Source organism: Passer domesticus, unplaced genomic scaffold, assembly GCF_036417665.1.
Source record: "Passer domesticus isolate bPasDom1 unplaced genomic scaffold, bPasDom1.hap1 HAP1_SCAFFOLD_79, whole genome shotgun sequence".
NCBI lineage: Eukaryota > Metazoa > Chordata > Aves > Passeriformes > Passeridae > Passer > Passer domesticus.
Window position 1 is genome coordinate 148943 of NW_026990177.1, and position 17784 is coordinate 166726.

Consider the following 17784-nt stretch of genomic DNA (forward strand, 5'->3'; position numbering starts at 1 on the left):
GCTGTCTCTCTTAGGCTTTTGTTCTGTTTTTCTGATGGTGGCTGTGGTGTTTGCCTGGCCATTGGCAGAAGAGTTTTATGTTTTTTGCTGGGATGCGTCTTGGGCCTGCTGCTGTAGAGACACAAGCATATCCTCCCTCCCAAGTAATGAATGGGAAAGGGCCCATAATTTCTTTGGATTCAGGGTCTTTGATCAACACAGGTGGCTTTTCTTTTTATTGGGCTGCCAATTAAATATAAAATGCCTGATGACTGGGGGAGTTGTTCAAAAAGTTGAGCACATCGAGGGCCTTGGCCAGGCTCTCAATGGGAGATAATATGTGGACTCCCTGTCTCTGTTGATCAAGGATCCTTTGGATGGAAGAGTGGGCCCTCTGGACGATGGACTGTCCTGTGGCAGAGTGTGGTATGGCTGTGACATGTTTTGTAGCCCACTGGTCAGAAAACGGTTGGAATCAGTGGGAGGTATAAGCAGGACCATGATCAGTTTTAATTTCCTGTGGAACAGGGGAGGTGGAAAAGGCTAAAAAGGAACGTTTTATAGCATCTTTTGATTTTTCAGCAGCATGGGCAGGGGCAGAAATCGCAGCGTTGTCGGTGTGGATTGAGACGGGGATGTATTTTAGTCTCCCAAAAGGGGCTTGGTGTGTGATGTGTGATTGCCCGATCTGGAGAGTCTTTAGTCCTCTTGGATTGAGTGCAGCTCTGACAGAAGCAAAGGCACGTTGCTGACAATTTGGGCAGGTGGCTGCCATGAATCTTGCCTGATCTTGGGTAATTTTAAAGATGCTGAGCGGTGCAGGAATGTTTTGATGGTAGAAGTGGTGGCGGATCCTAGCCTGTTGAAAAACATTCCGTGGGGAAGTTTGGACAACCCTTGCTGGGGCATCTGCTGTAGCATTGCCTACTATAAATGCAGGAAGGGTGGTATGAGACCTTGTGTGCATGATATAGTGTGGGTGTTGTCTGTGGGACAGAAGAGAAATGAAAGGGGAAAGCAAATGCTCTAGTTGGGGTTAGAAATGTCTTTGAAAATGGAATTTTCGGCCCGCTGCACTAGGTCATAGACATGTGCCGAATCAGTGATCAAAGGAAGAGGTTCTTTGAAAGTGGAGAAGGTCCTAAGGACTGCAGTCAATTCAGCAATTTGGGCAGGGTGAGGATGCCCTGGCTTGGCTTTTGTCTCTTGAGCAATGCGGAGCCAGGGCAGTGCAGAGCAGGGTGGGAAGCAGAGCCCGGAGCCTTTGGAGGCTGCAAGCCTTAAACATCAGCCCCTGCAGCAGCCCAGATGCAGGTGCCACAGTTGCCAAGGCTGTCAAGGCCTTGAGAGCGGGCAGGTGGATTTTGCATCCCTGTGGGCTGATGGCGGCTCTGGAGCCAGGAGTGGCTGTGGCTGCAGCAGGAAGGGTGGCTGAAAGTTTCCTGCCTTGCTTTGGTGGCATGGCTGCAGGGGCCAGTGCAGTGAGAGCCCCCTCTGTGCTGGTGAGAGCTCAGCTCTTGGGGACGCGGCTGTGCCCCAGCCCAGGAGCAGCGGCAGCGGCCAGCGGCAGCAGTGGTGTCAGTGGGACCCCCTGTGCACAGGGAGCCCCAGCCGCGGGGTGGCCGTGGCAGCAGCCCCAGGGAGCTCCAGCCTCGGGATCCCGGAACAAGTGGAAATCCCAACTGTGCAAACGCTGCCTGTGCCTCTTGGGTTTTCTTTGGTTGAGGGGATTTCGAGGTACGTTAGAAGTCTCTTTTTCTCTAACTTAGCTGTCGAAGGAAGAGTTGAGAAGTATGTGCTTCACTCTCTTAAGGTTGATTTTTATATTTTGTCTAAAACATTTTTTTGCTGGCCTGCTGAGGTTTGTTCAGCAGGTCAGCTTAAGGTACTCTTTTTGCCTCTTGGGTTGGTGTTATCTTTTATATTAAAACCTGACTATACTATGTTTACAAGAATGTTTTAATAGCTATTACTTAAGTTAGATAGTGACTTTCTACTTGAAACCAATATGTGAATGGTAATATCGTCTTTCATATGGATGCTCGCGAGAAGAAAGAGGAAGGACTGGGTACACCCAAATTTTTCTATCTATGTAGATAATACCAAACTCTTTCGTACAAGGTTCAAAACCTCTGTCTACAGTGCTCTAAATGTTTTCCGTTCACTTTGTGATTACTATTACTAGACTATCTAAATTGTTGTGACTTTTAATTCTTGACATAAAGGTGGTAACATGCTTTATGGGTTAAATTCAAAGGCCCAGGGGTCTTTGGCTACATGCCAGGGTCTCTGAACCCCCTGCCAGGGATTTAAAGCCCCCTGGCTGGGGCTGGAATCATTTAGGATGGTCAGGGGGAGGTCCGGGGTTCTGACAGTGCCCAAAGGAATGAGAAAGAGAAGTGAAGTTTTATAAAGAATCATTATTTATTTGCTGAACATCGGCAAACACGAGGATTTACAGAACACATTTCATTACAACAATCCTCATAACAACAACAACAACAATCTACTGCACATATTTCCATGGGATCCTATGGAGTAACAATCTTCAAAACATATTTACAAAGAACTACTAACCTAAGAACATATTTACAAAAATATCCTAACTTTTCAAACATATATACACCGCCGTAATATCTACAGCCATCATCTGCATCAGTCCTGGAAGGAAGAAAGAAGCAAAGCTGGAGTCAGCTGCCAGCACTGGGCCCAGCTGGGCCCCAGGAGCTGGGACAGGGCTGGCAGGGCTGGTGTGGCCCCAGGCAAGTGCAGGGCAGGCCAGGGCTGGTGCTTGTGGCAGCACAATCCAGGCCCCCTGCGGGCAGCGTGTCCCTGAGCGGGGCCATCCAGCCCAGCCCCAGCCTGGCGCCAGGGCAGCCACTGTGTCTGTGGGCAGGGCATGGGGAGCATCTGCCTGTCTTACTTGTGGGGCTCCATCTTCATCCAAGGACCATGGGCTCCTCCTCATCCTTCTCATCCACTTCCATCGCCTCGATGTCATCCTCCTCATCAACTTCCATCTCCTCAACCTGGTCTTCCACGTCCACCTCCATCATCTCTTCCTCATTCAGCACCATGTCCACTTCCATCGCCACCACAGTGTCTCTGTTAGTCTGCAAGAGACAGCACAATCTCACAGTGGGGTTCCTGTCCCACACCATCCATTCCCACATGGCTGCAGCCTGCTCAAGCAGGCTGCCTCCTCCCTGGAATGGCACAGTACCTCCACTGGCGCAGCAGTGCTCATCCTGCTGGGGTTGGTGCTCCAGAGCAGGCAGCAGGAAAAGCCCAGGCAGCAGCAGCAACAGCTGAGTGCTGACGGGCAGAGCGCAGAGCGAGCGCCAACTGAGCGCTGGCAGCAGGCAGAGTGTCTGCTGTGGTGGTTTCCAGGTGCTGGACGTTCCACCTGGAACGCTGTGGGAGCTGTGATGTCACAGAAGTTTCAGGGCCGCTCCACACTGGGAGGTGGGCATGGTGGAATGATGAAATCCTTGAATGGTTTGGCCTGGAAGGGACCCTAAGGATCATCTGGTTGCAAGCTGAGCAGCCTCCCAGCACAGCAGGTTGCTGCGGCCCCTGTCCAAGCTGGCCTTGGATGTTGGCGGGCATGGGGTATGCACAGCCTCTCTGCGCTGGTCCCTGTGTCAGGGACAAGCACCCTGACAGGAAAGAACTTCTTGCCATCATGGAATGGATTCCAGCTCTTGCAGTTTCATCCCATTCCCCCTTGTTCTGTGACTTCAGTTGCTGACAAAGAGTCCTCTCCCACTTCCCTGTGGGTCAGGCTGTTCCTGCAGTGTCACACATGTGGCTGAAGCTGCAGCCAGGAGAGAGAGAAGCCAAGCTGGCAGAGAGAGGAAATGGGGAAAGTGACATGAGAGATGAGAGGAGAAGGAAAAAGTAGAGACATGCAAGGCATTGGGTTGGGTGATTTGTGGCATTCATGCCTTTTATTAGAGGCCAGGTTCTCTGGTGCACTCAATGACTGTGTGATTGCGGCGTGTCCACAGTGAGCCCGTGTGAGCGAGCTGCACTCCCAGAGGCCGGAGCACACTTGCTTCAAGTGCTGATGAATGAGGCCAGAGATGGGTCTTTGTGTGGAACTCCAAACGCTGTGCATTGCCATGAAGAGGGTCCAGGGCCAGAGAGAAAATGAGGCTGGGGTCTGAGGGTTTCATTCGGGGGGGAGAAGGGGTGAAGCCAGGACCAGCAGGGGAGAAGAGAGAGGAGAACATTGTCTGGAGAGTAGATATAAGGAAAAAATGGCAGTTGAAGTGGGTGATAGCAACAAAACCTGCGGATTGCAAGAGGCTGCAAGTGGCCATGGGTGAGAGCCTTGCATTCAGAGGGGTTTCTCTGTTTCACCTTGGTCCCCTTTGCCCTAAGGTATTACAGTTGCAATGAGAGGCCCCTGGGCCTCCACAAGTGCCCCCTTTTTGTTTTCAAGAATGAAGGCTTCTGCCATGGACTTTTGCAAGCGTTGAGCAAAACTGGATAGAATAACCAAGACAATGAATACAAGAAACAAAGCCCACAAAACAGTCTTGACTAAATCACAGAATCACAGAAACATGAGTTTGGAAGAGACCCCTAAGATCATCAAGTCCAACCTATGCCCTAACATCTCAACTAGACTATAGCACCAAGTGGCATGTCCAGTCTTTTTTTAAACACATCCAGTGATGGTGATTCCACCACCTCCCTGGGAAGACAGTTCCAGTGCTTTATTATTCTTTCAGTGAAAATTTTTTTCCTAATATCTAACCTATACCTTCCCTGACGTAGCTTGAGACTGTGTCCCCTTGTTCTGTCAGTTGCTGCCCGGTGGAAGAGACCGACCCCCACCTGTCTACAACCTCCCTTCAGGAAGTTGTAGAGAGCAATAAGGTCACCCCTAAGCCTCCTCTTCTCCAGGCTAAACAACCCCAGCTCCCTCAAATGTTCCTCGTAGGGCTTGTTTTCCAAGCCCCTCACCAGCCTCGTTGCTCTCCTCTGGACACGCTCAAGTATCTCAATATCCTTCCTAAATTGAGGGGCCCAGAACTGGACACAGTACTCAAGATGTGGCCTCACCAGTGCCGAGTACAGGGGGAGAATGACCTCCCTGCTCCTGCTGCTCACACAAGTCCTAATGCAGGCCAGGATGCCGTTGGCCTTCTTGGCCACCAAGGCACATTGCTGGCTCATATCCAATCGGCTGTCAACCAGCACCCCCAGGTCCCTTTCTGCCTGAACACTATCCAGCCACACCGTCCCCAGCCTGTAACGCTGTAGGGGATTTTTGTGGCCAAAATGCAGAACACGGCACTTAGACTTATTAGACTTCATATTGTTGGACGTAAAGATGAAAGCCAGCCTTTCATGCCCCAGTCTTTCAACAGTCCAGTGAGCCAGTCGTTGTTGCCTTTTGTCTGGATCTTGTTGATTTGATCTGTGAGCAGCTGGCCGCTCTGGTATACTGAGTCCCTATGTGAGAAGAGGTTGACATGCGTGGCCATGGGCAAGAAATTGTGGCTTGGCTGTGGAACCACCCATGCGAAGGCATGCGGCATAGTTAGGAGCATCCAGCTTCCTGCTGCAGTGGCAAGAAAGGACAGCATCCTTTGACTTTAGCTAATTTAGTAGTGGGTGGAGGCTTGGGTGGCCTGAAAGTAAAGAGATAGGGAGATTGCAATGTGAAACTTAAATTCTGGTCCCACTAAACTTTCTCTTCTGTAAGGCAAGGGTTTGAAGTCAGCTTATTAGAAGAATCAAATATCAAGGCTAGAATACAGTTTTTCCAATTGTTAAGCGGGATATCGCAGTTAGTGGTGTCTGAGCTCTCTTGGTGTTGGTGTGTGTGGTCCACACTGCTTAGGAGATCTTCTTCTGTCCTTCTTCTTCTTTTGCAGGCTGCTGCTGTCTCTCTTAGGCTTTTGTTCTGTTTTTCTGATGGTGGCTGTGGTGTTTGCCTGGCCATTGGCAGAAGAGTTTTATGTTTTTTGCTGGGATGCGTCTTGGGCCTGCTGCTGTAGAGACACAAGCATATCCTCCCTCCCAAGTAATGAATGGGAAAGGGCCCATAATTTGTTTGGATTCAGGGTCTTTGATCAACACAGGTGGCTTTTCTTTTTATTGGGCTGCCAATTAAATATAAAATGCCTGATGACTGGGGGAGTTGTTCAAAAAGTTGAGCACATCAAGGGCCTTGGCCAGGCTCTCAATGGGAGATAATATGTGGACTCCCTGTCTCTGTTGATCAAGGATCCTTTGGATGGAAGAGTGGGCCCTCTGGACGATGGACTGTCCTGTGGCAGAGTGTGGTATGGCTGTGACATGTTTTGTAGCCCACTGGTCAGAAAACGGTTGGAATCAGTGGGAAGTATAAGCAGGACCATGATCAGTTTTAATTTCCTGTGGAACAGGGGAGGTGGAAAAGGCTAAAAAGGAACGTTTTATAGCATCTTTTGATTTTTCAGCAGCATGGGCAGGGGCAGAAATCGCAGCGTTGTCGGTGTGGATTGAGACGGGGATGTATTTTAGTCTCCCAAAAGGGGCTTGGTGTGTGATGTGTGATTGCCCGATCTGGAGAGTCTTTAGTCCTCTTGGATTGAGTGCAGCTCTGACAGAAGCAAAGGCACGTTGCTGACAATTTGGGCAGGTGGCTGCCATGAATCTTGCCTGATCTTGGGTAATTTTAAAGATGCTGAGCGGTGCAGGAATGTTTTGATGGTAGAAGTGGTGGCGGATCCTAGCCTGGTCAGAAAGATTCCGTAGGGAGGTTTGGAGAAGCATTGCTGAGGCATCTGCTCTAGCATTGCCTACTATAAATGCAGGAAGGGTGGTATGAGACCTTGTGTGCATGATATAGTGTGGGTGTTGTCTGTGGGACAGAAGAGAAATGAAAGGGGAAAGCAAATGCTCTAGTTGGGGTTAGAAATGTCTTTGAAAATGGAATTTTCGGCCCGCTGCACTAGGTCATAGACATGTGCCAAATCAGTGATCAAAGGAAGAGGTTCTTTGAAAGTGGAGAAGGTCCTAAGGACTGCAGTCAATTCAGCAATTTGGGCAGGGTGAGGATCCCCTGGCTTGGCTTTTGTCTCTTGAGCAATGCGGGCCCAGGGCAGTGCAGAGCAGGGTGGGAAGCAGAGCCCGGAGCCTTTGGAGGCTGCAAGCCTTAAACATCAGCCCCTGCAGCAGCCCAGATGCAGGTGCCACAGTTGCCAAGGCTGTCAAGGCCTTGAGAGCGGGCAGGTGGATTTTGCATCCCTGTGGGCTGATGGCGGCTCTGGAGCCAGGAGTGGCTGTGGCTGCAGCAGGAAGGGTGGCTGAAAGTTTCCTGCCTTGCTTTGGTGGCATGGCTGCAGGGGCCAGTGCAGTGAGAGCCCCCTCTGTGCTGGTGAGAGCTCAGCTCTTGGGGACGCGGCTGTGCCCCAGCCCAGGAGCAGCAGCAGTGGCCAGCGGCAGCAGTGGTGTCAGTGGGACCCCCTGTGCACAGGGAGCCCCAGCCGCGGGGTGGCCGTGGCAGCAGCCCCAGGGAGCTCCAGCCTCGGGATCCCGGAACAAGTGGAAATCCCAACTGTGCAAACGCTGCCTGTGCCTCTTGGGTTTTCTTTGGTTGAGGGGATTTCGAGGTACGTTAGAAGTCTCTTTTTCTCTAACTTAGCTGTCGAAGGAAGAGTTGAGAAGTATGTGCTTCACTCTCTTAAGGTTGATTTTAATATTTTGTCTAAAACATTTTTTTGCTGGCCTGCTGAGGTTTGTTCAGCAGGTCAGCTTAAGGTACTCTTTTTGCCTCTTGGGTTGGTGTTATCTTTTATATTAAAACCTGACTATACTATGTTTACAAGAATGTTTTAATAGCTATTACTTAAGTTAGATAGTGACTTTCTACTTGAAACCAATATGTGAATGGTAATATCGTCTTTCATATGGATGCTAGCGAGAAGAAAGAGGAAGGACTGGGTACACCCAAATTTTTCTATCTATGTAGATAATACCAAACTCTTTCGTACAAGGTTCAAAACCTCTGTCTACAGTGCTCTAAATGTTTTCCGTTCACTTTGTGATTACTATTACTAGACTATCTAAATTGTTGTGACTTTTAATTCTTGACATAAAGGTGGTAACATGCTTTATGGGTTAAATTCAAAGGCCCAGGGGTCTTTGGCTACATGCCAGGGTCTCTGAACCCCCTGCCAGGGATTTAAAGCCCCCTGGCTGGGGCTGGAATCATTTAGGATGGTCAGGGGGAGGTCCGGGGTTCTGACAGTGCCCAAAGGAATGAGAAAGAGAAGTGAAGTTTTATAAAGAATCATTATTTATTTGCTGAACATCGGCAAACACGAGGATTTACAGAACACATTTCATTACAACAATCCTCATAACAACAACAACAACAATCTACTGCACATATTTCCATGGGATCCTATGGAGTAACAATCTTCAAAACATATTTACAAAGAACTACTAACCTAAGAACATATTTACAAAAATATCCTAACTTTTCAAACATATATACACCGCCGTAATATCTACAGCCATCATCTGCATCAGTCCTGGAAGGAAGAAAGAAGCAAAGCTGGAGTCAGCTGCCAGCACTGGGCCCAGCTGGGCCCCAGGAGCTGGGACAGGGCTGGCAGGGCTGGTGTGGCCCCAGGCAAGTGCAGGGCAGGCCAGGGCTGGTGCTTGTGGCAGCACAATCCAGGCCCCCTGCGGGCAGCGTGTCCCTGAGCGGGGCCATCCAGCCCAGCCCCAGCCTGGCGCCAGGGCAGCCACTGTGTCTGTGGGCAGGGCATGGGGAGCATCTGCCTGTCTTACTTGTGGGGCTCCATCTTCATCCAAGGACCATGGGCTCCTCCTCATCCTTCTCATCCACTTCCATCGCCTCGATGTCATCCTCCTCATCAACTTCCATCTCCTCAACCTGGTCTTCCACGTCCACCTCCATCATCTCTTCCTCATTCAGCACCATGTCCACTTCCATCGCCACCACAGTGTCTCTGTTAGTCTGCAAGAGACAGCACAATCTCACAGTGGGGTTCCTGTCCCACACCATCCATTCCCACATGGCTGCAGCCTGCTCAAGCAGGCTGCCTCCTCCCTGGAATGGCACAGTACCTCCACTGGCGCAGCAGTGCTCATCCTGCTGGGGTTGGTGCTCCAGAGCAGGCAGCAGGAAAAGCCCAGGCAGCAGCAGCAACAGCTGAGTGCTGACGGGCAGAGCGCAGAGCGAGCGCCAACTGAGCGCTGGCAGCAGGCAGAGTGTCTGCTGTGGTGGTTTCCAGGTGCTGGACGTTCCACCTGGAACGCTGTGGGAGCTGTGATGTCACAGAAGTTTCAGGGCCGCTCCACACTGGGAGATGGGCATGGTGGAATGATGAAATCCTTGAATGGTTTGGCCTGGAAGGGACCCTAAGGATCATCTGGTTCCAAGCTGAGCAGCCTCCCAGCACAGCAGGTTGCTGCGGCCCCTGTCCAAGCTGGCCTTGGATGTTGGCGGGCATGGGGTATGCACAGCCTCTCTGCGCTGGTCCCTGTGTCAGGGACAAGCACCCTGACAGGAAAGAACTTCTTGCCATCATGGAATGGATTCCAGCTCTTGCAGTTTCATCCCATTCCCCCTTGTTCTGTGACTTCAGTTGCTGACAAAGAGTCCTCTCCCACTTCCCTGTGGGTCAGGCTGTTCCTGCAGTGTCACACATGTGGCTGAAGCTGCAGCCAGGAGAGAGAGAAGCCAAGCTGGCAGAGAGAGGAAATGGGGAAAGTGACTTGAGAGATGAGAGGAGAAGGAAAAAGTAGAGACATGCAAGGCATTGGGTTGGGTGGGCTGTGGCATTCATGCCTTTTATTAGAGGCCAGGTTCTCTGGTGCACTCAATGACTGTGTGATTGCGGCGTGTCCACAGTGAGCCCGTGTGAGCGAGCTGCACTCCCAGAGGCCGGAGCACACTTGCTTCAAGTGCTGATGAATGAGGCCAGAGATGGGTCTTTGTGTGGAACTCCAAACGCTGTGCATTGCCATGAAGAGGGTCCAGGGCCAGAGAGAAAATGAGGCTGGGGTCTGAGGGTTTCATTCGGGGGGGAGAAGGGGTGAAGCCAGGACCAGCAGGGGAGAAGAGAGAGGAGAACATTCTCTGGAGAGTAGATATAAGGAAAAAATGGCAGTTGAAGTGGGTGATAGCAACAAAACCTGCAGATTGCAAGAGGCTGCAAGTGGCCATGGGTGAGAGCCTTGCATTCAGAGGGGTTTCTCTGTTTCACCTTGGTCCCCTTTGCCCTAAGGTATTACAGTTGCAATGAGAGGCCCCTGGGCCTCCACAAGTGCCCCCTTTTTGTTTTCAAGAATGAAGGCTTCTGCCATGGACTTTTGCAAGCGTTGAGCAAAACTGGATAGAATAACCAAGACAATGAATACAAGAAACAAAGCCCACAAAACAGTCTTGACTAAATCACAGAATCACAGAAACATGAGTTTGGAAGAGACCCCTAAGATCATCAAGTCCAACCTATGCCCTAACATCTCAACTAGACTATAGCACCAAGTGGCATGTCCAGTCTTTTTTTAAACACATCCAGTGATGGTGATTCCACCACCTCCCTGGGAAGACAGTTCCAGTGCTTTATTATTCTTTCAGTGAAAATTTTTTTCCTAATATCTAACCTATACCTTCCCTGACGTAGCTTGAGACTGTGTCCCCTTGTTCTGTCAGTTGCTGCCCGGTGGAAGAGACCGACCCCCACCTGTCTACAACCTCCCTTCAGGAAGTTGTAGAGAGCAATAAGGTCACCTCTAAGCCTCCTCTTCTCCAGGCTAAACAACCCCAGCTCCCTCAAATGTTCCTCGTAGGGCTTGTTTTCCAAGCCCCTCACCAGCCTCGTTGCTCTCCTCTGGACACGCTCAAGTATCTCAATATCCTTCCTAAATTGAGGGGCCCAGAACTGGACACAGTACTCAAGATGTGGCCTCACCAGTGCCGAGTACAGGGGGAGAATGACCTCCCTGCTCCTGCTGCTCACACAAGTCCTAATGCAGGCCAGGATGCCATTGGCCTTCTTGGCCACCAAGGCACATTGCTGGCTCATATCCAATCGGCTGTCAACCAGCACCCCCAGGTCCCTTTCTGCCTGAACACTATCCAGCCACACCGTCCCCAGCCTGTAACGCTGTAGGGGATTCTTGTGGCCAAAATGCAGAACACGGCACTTAGACTTATTAGACTGCATATTGTTGGACGTAAAGATGAAAGCCAGCCTTTCATGCCCCAGTCTTTCAACAGTCCAGTGAGCCAGTCGTTGTTGCCTTTTGTCTGGATCTTGTTGATTTGATCTGTGAGCAGCTGGCCGCTCTGGTATACTGAGTCCCTATGTGAGAAGAGGTTGACATGCGTGGCCATGGGCAAGAAATTGTGGCTTGGCTGTGGAACCACCCATGCGAAGGCATGCGGCATAGTTAGGAGCATCCAGCTTCCTGCTGCAGTGGCAAGAAAGGACAGCATCCTTTGACTTTAGCTAATTTAGTAGTGGGTGGAGGCTTGGGTGGCCTGAAAGTAAAGAGATAGGGAGATTGCAATGTGAAACTTAAATTCTGGTCCCACTAAACTTTCTCTTCTGTAAGGCAAGGGTTTGAAGTCAGCTTATTAGAAGAATCAAATATCAAGGCTAGAATACAGTTTTTCCAATTGTTAAGCGGGATATCGCAGTTAGTGGTGTCTGAGCTCTCTTGGTGTTGGTGTGTGTGGTCCACACTGCTTAGGAGATCTTCTTCTGTCCTTCTTCTTCTTTTGCAGGCTGCTGCTGTCTCTCTTAGGCTTTTGTTCTGTTTTTCTGATGGTGGCTGTGGTGTTTGCCTGGCCATTGGCAGAAGAGTTTTATGTTTTTTGCTGGGATGCGTCTTGGGCCTGCTGCTGTAGAGACACAAGCATATCCTCCCTCCCAAGTAATGAATGGGAAAGGGCCCATAATTTCTTTGGATTCAGGGTCTTTGATCAACACAGGTGGCTTTTCTTTTTATTGGGCTGCCAATTAAATATAAAATGCCTGATGACTGGGGGAGTTGTTCAAAAAGTTGAGCACATCAAGGGCCTTGGCCAGGCTCTCAATGGGAGATACTATGTGGACTCCCTGTCTCTGTTGATCAAGGATCCTTTGGATGGAAGAGTGGGCCCTCTGGACGATGGACTGTCCTGTGGCAGAGTGTGGTATGGCTGTGACATGTTTTGTAGCCCACTGGTCAGAAAATGGTTGGAATCAGTGGGAGGTATAAGCAGGACCATGATCAGTTTTAATTTCCTGTGGAACAGGGGAGGTGGAAAAGGCTAAAAAGGAACGTTTTATAGCATCTTTTGATTTTTCAGCAGCATGGGCAGGGGCAGAAATCGCAGCGTTGTCGGTGTGGATTGAGACGGGGATGTATTTTAGTCTCCCAAAAGGGGCTTGGTGTGTGATGTGTGATTGCCCGATCTGGAGAGTCTTTAGTCCTCTTGGATTGAGTGCAGCTCTGACAGAAGCAAAGGCACGTTGCTGACAATTTGGGCAGGTGGCTGCCATGAATCTTGCCTGATCTTGGGTAATTTTAAAGATGCTGAGCGGTGCAGGAATGTTTTGATGGTAGAAGTGGTGGCGGATCCTAGCCTGTTGAAAAACATTCCGTGGGGAAGTTTGGACAACCCTTGCCGAGGCATCTGCTCTAGCATTGCCTACTATAAATGCAGGAAGGGTGGTATGAGACCTTGTGTGCATGATATAGTGTGGGTGTTGTCTGTGGGACAGAAGAGAAATGAAAGGGGAAAGCAAATGCTCTAGTTGGGGTTAGAAATGTCTTTGAAAATGGAATTTTCGGCCCGCTGCACTAGGTCATAGACATGTGCCGAATCAGTGATCAAAGGAAGAGGTTCTTTGAAAGTGGAGAAGGTCCTAAGGACTGCAGTCAATTCAGCAATTTGGGCAGGGTGAGGATCCCCTGGCTTGGCTTTTGTCTCTTGAGCAATGCGGGCCCAGGGCAGTGCAGAGCAGGGTGGGAAGCAGAGCCCAGAGCCTTTGGAGGCTGCAAGCCTTAAACATCAGCCCCTGCAGCAGCCCAGATGCAGGTGCCACAGTTGCCAAGGCTGTCAAGGCCTTGAGAGCGGGCAGGTGGATTTTGCATCCCTGTGGGCTGATGGCGGCTCTGGAGCCAGGAGTGTCTGTGGCTGCAGCAGGAAGGGTGGCTGAAAGTTTCCTGCCTTGCTTTGGTGGCATGGCTGCAGGGGCCAGTGCAGTGAGAGCCCCCTCTGTGCTGGTGAGAGCTCAGCTCTTGGGGACGCGGCTGTGCCCCAGCCCAGGAGCAGCAGCAGTGGCCAGCGGCAGCAGTGGTGTCAGTGGGACCCCCTGTGCACAGGGAGCCCCAGCCGCGGGGTGGCCGTGGCAGCAGCCCCAGGGAGCTCCAGCCCCGGGATCCCGGAACAAGTGGAAATCCCAACTGTGCAAACGCTGCCTGTGCCTCTTGGGTTTTCTTTGGTTGAGGGGATTTCGAGGTACGTTAGAAGTCTCTTTTTCTCTAACTTAGCTGTCGAAGGAAGAGTTGAGAAGTATGTGCTTCACTCTCTTAAGGTTGATTTTTATATTTTGTCTAAAACATTTTTTTGCTGGCCTGCTGAGGTTTGTTCAGCAGGTCAGCTTAAGGTACTCTTTTTGCCTCTTGGGTTGGTGTTATCTTTTATATTAAAACCTGACTATACTATGTTTACAAGAATGTTTTAATAGCTATTACTTAAGTTAGATAGTGACTTTCTACTTGAAACCAATATGTGAATGGTAATATCGTCTTTCATATGGATGCTAGCGAGAAGAAAGAGGAAGGACTGGGTACACCCAAATTTTTCTATCTATGTAGATAATACCAAACTCTTTCGTACAAGGTTCAAAACCTCTGTCTACAGTGCTCTAAATGTTTTCCGTTCACTTTGTGATTACTATTACTAGACTATCTAAATTGTTGTGACTTTTAATTCTTGACATAAAGGTGGTAACATGCTTTATGGGTTAAATTCAAAGGCCCAGGGGTCTTTGGCTACATGCCAGGGTCTCTGAACCCCCTGCCAGGGATTTAAAGCCCCCTGGCTGGGGCTGGAATCATTTAGGATGGTCAGGGGGAGGTCCGGGGTTCTGACAGTGCCCAAAGGAATGAGAAAGAGAAGTGAAGTTTTATAAAGAATCATTATTTATTTGCTGAACATCGGCAAACACGAGGATTTACAGAACACATTTCATTACAACAATCCTCATAACAACAACAACAACAATCTACTGCACATATTTCCATGGGATCCTATGGAGTAACAATCTTCAAAACATATTTACAAAGAACTACTAACCTAAGAACATATTTACAAAAATATCCTAACTTTTCAAACATATATACACCGCCGTAATATCTACAGCCATCATCTGCATCAGTCCTGGAAGGAAGAAAGAAGCAAAGCTGGAGTCAGCTGCCAGCACTGGGCCCAGCTGGGCCCCAGGAGCTGGGACAGGGCTGGCAGGGCTGGTGTGGCCCCAGGCAAGTGCAGGGCAGGCCAGGGCTGGTGCTTGTGGCAGCACAATCCAGGCCCCCTGCGGGCAGCGTGTCCCTGAGCGGGGCCATCCAGCCCAGCCCCAGCCTGGCGCCAGGGCAGCCACTGTGTCTGTGGGCAGGGCATGGGGAGCATCTGCCTGTCTTACTTGTGGGGCTCCATCTTCATCCAAGGACCATGGGCTCCTCCTCATCCTTCTCATCCACTTCCATCGCCTCGATGTCATCCTCCTCATCAACTTCCATCTCCTCAACCTGGTCTTCCACGTCCACCTCCATCATCTCTTCCTCATTCAGCACCATGTCCACTTCCATCGCCACCACAGTGTCTCTGTTAGTCTGCAAGAGACAGCACAATCTCACAGTGGGGTTCCTGTCCCACACCATCCATTCCCACATGGCTGCAGCCTGCTCAAGCAGGCTGCCTCCTCCCTGGAATGGCACAGTACCTCCACTGGCGCAGCAGTGCTCATCCTGCTGGGGTTGGTGCTCCAGAGCAGGCAGCAGGAAAAGCCCAGGCAGCAGCAGCAACAGCTGAGTGCTGACGGGCAGAGCGCAGAGCGAGCGCCAACTGAGCGCTGGCAGCAGGCAGAGTGTCTGCTGTGGTGGTTTCCAGGTGCTGGACGTTCCACCTGGAACGCTGTGGGAGCTGTGATGTCACAGAAGTTTCAGGGCCGCTCCACACTGGGAGATGGGCATGGTGGAATGATGAAATCCTTGAATGGTTTGGCCTGGAAGGGACCCTAAGGATCATCTGGTTCCAAGCTGAGCAGCCTCCCAGCACAGCAGGTTGCTGCGGCCCCTGTCCAAGCTGGCCTTGGATGTTGGTGGGCATGGGGTATGCACAGCCTCTCTGCGCTGGTCCCTGTGTCAGGGACAAGCACCCTGACAGGAAAGAACTTCTTGCCATCATGGAATGGATTCCAGCTCTTGCAGTTTCATCCCATTCCCCCTTGTTCTGTGACTTCAGTTGCTGACAAAGAGTCCTCTCCCACTTCCCTGTGGGTCAGGCTGTTCCTGCAGGGTCACACATGTGGCTGAAGCTGCAGCCAGGAGAGAGAGAAGCCAAGCTGGCAGAGAGAGGAAATGGGGAAAGTGACATGAGAGATGAGAGGAGAAGGAAAAAGTAGAGACATGCAAGGCATTGGGTTGGGTGGGCTGTGGCATTCATGCCTTTTATTAGAGGCCAGGTTCTCTGGTGCACTCAATGACTGTGTGATTGCGGCGTGTCCACAGTGAGCCCGTGTGAGCGAGCTGCACTCCCAGAGGCCGGAGCACACTTGCTTCAAGTGCTGATGAATGAGGCCAGAGATGGGTCTTTGTGTGGAACTCCAAACGCTGTGCATTGCCATGAAGAGGGTCCAGGGCCAGAGAGAAAATGAGGCTGGGGTCTGAGGGTTTCATTCGGGGGGGAGAAGGGGTGAAGCCAGGACCAGCAGGGGAGAAGAGAGAGGAGAACATTCTCTGGAGAGTAGATATAAGGAAAAAATGGCAGTTGAAGTGGGTGATAGCAACAAAACCTGCGGATTGCAAGAGGCTGCAAGTGGCCATGGGTGAGAGCCTTGCATTCAGAGGGGTTTCTCTGTTTCACCTTGGTCCCCTTTGCCCTAAGGTATTACAGTTGCAATGAGATGATGTCACAGAAGGGGCCTCCACAAGTGCCCCCTTTTTGTTTTCAAGAATGAAGGCTTCTGCCATGGACTTTTGCAAGCGTTGAGCAAAACTGGATAGAATAACCAAGACAATGAATACAAGAAACAAAGCCCACAAAACAGTCTTGACTAAATCACAGAATCACAGAAACATGAGTTTGGAAGAGACCCCTAAGATCATCAAGTCCAACCTATGCCCTAACATCTCAACTAGACTATAGCACCAAGTGGCATGTCCAGTCTTTTTTTAAACACATCCAGTGATGGTGATTCCACCACCTCCCTGGGAAGACAGTTCCAGTGCTTTATTATTCTTTCAGTGAAAATTTTTTTCCTAATATCTAACCTATACCTTCCCTGACGTAGCTTGAGACTGTGTCCCCTTGTTCTGTCAGTTGCTGCCCGGTGGAAGAGACCGACCCCCACCTGTCTACAACCTCCCTTCAGGAAGTTGTAGAGAGCAATAAGGTCACCTCTAAGCCTCCTCTTCTCCAGGCTAAACAACCCCAGCTCCCTCAAATGTTCCTCGTAGGGCTTGTTTTCCAAGCCCCTCACCAGCCTCGTTGCTCTCCTCTGGACACGCTCAAGTATCTCAATATCCTTCCTAAATTGAGGGGCCCAGAACTGGACACAGTACTCAAGATGTGGCCTCACCAGTGCCGAGTACAGGGGGAGAATGACCTCCCTGCTCCTGCTGCTCACACAAGTCCTAATGCAGGCCAGGATGCCGTTGGCCTTCTTGGCCACCAAGGCACATTGCTGGCTCATATCCAATCGGCTGTCAACCAGCACCCCCAGGTCCCTTTCTGCCTGAACACTATCCAGCCACACCGTCCCCAGCCTGTAACGCTGTAGGGGATTTTTGTGGCCAAAATGCAGAACACGGCACTTAGACTTATTAGACTTCATATTGTTGGACGTAAAGATGAAAGCCAGCCTTTCATGCCCCAGTCTTTCAACAGTCCAGTGAGCCAGTCGTTGTTGCCTTTTGTCTGGATCTTATTGATTTGATCTGTGAGCAGCTGGCCGCTCTGGTATACTGAGTCCCTATGTGAGAAGAGGTTGACATGTGTGGCCATGGGCAAGAAATTGTGGCTTGGCTGTGGAACCACCCATGCGAAGGCATGCGGCATAGTTAGGAGCATCCAGCTTCCTGCTGCAGTGGCAACAAAAGACAGCATCCTTTGACTTTAGCTAATTTACTAGTGGGTGGAGGCTTGGGTGGCCTGAAAGTAAAGAGATAGGGAGATTGCAATGTGAAACTGAAATTCTGGTCCCACTAAACTTTCTCTTCTGTAAGGCAAGGGTTTGAAGTCAGCTTATTAGAAGAATCAAATATCAAGGCTAGAATACAGTTTTTCCAATTGTTAAGCGGGATATCGCAGTTAGTGGTGTCTGAGCTCTCTTGGTGTTGGTGTGTGTGGTCCACACTGCTTAGGAGATCTTCTTCTGTCCTTCTTCTTCTTTTGCAGGCTGCTGCTGTCTCTCTTAGGCTTTTGTTCTGTTTTTCTGATGGTGGCTGTGGTGTTTGCCTGGCCATTGGCAGAAGAGTTTTATGTTTTTTGCTGGGATGCGTCTTGGGCCTGCTGCTGTAGAGACACAAGCATATCCTCCCTCCCAAGTAATG

General features: G+C 50.4%; 3 long non-coding RNA genes across 3 annotated transcripts; all 3 read right to left on the reverse strand.

Moving 5' to 3' along the window:
• Nucleotides 1–2482: 2482 nt before the first annotated feature.
• Nucleotides 2483–3309, reverse strand: LOC135293128 (uncharacterized). Its single transcript, XR_010355261.1, has 3 exons — nucleotides 3203–3309; nucleotides 2903–3092; nucleotides 2483–2640 (listed from the first exon to the last, which is right to left on the reverse strand). It is a non-coding gene; the product is annotated as an uncharacterized LOC135293128 (long non-coding RNA).
• Nucleotides 3310–8357: 5048 nt separating this feature from the next.
• LOC135293127 (uncharacterized) lies at nucleotides 8358–9185 on the reverse strand. Its single transcript, XR_010355260.1, has 3 exons — nucleotides 9079–9185; nucleotides 8779–8968; nucleotides 8358–8516 (listed from the first exon to the last, which is right to left on the reverse strand). It is a non-coding gene; the product is annotated as an uncharacterized LOC135293127 (long non-coding RNA).
• A 5048-nt stretch (nucleotides 9186–14233) lies between these two features.
• On the reverse strand, nucleotides 14234–15061 carry LOC135293126 (uncharacterized). Its single transcript, XR_010355258.1, has 3 exons — nucleotides 14955–15061; nucleotides 14655–14844; nucleotides 14234–14392 (listed from the first exon to the last, which is right to left on the reverse strand). It is a non-coding gene; the product is annotated as an uncharacterized LOC135293126 (long non-coding RNA).
• Nucleotides 15062–17784: the final 2723 nt, after the last annotated feature.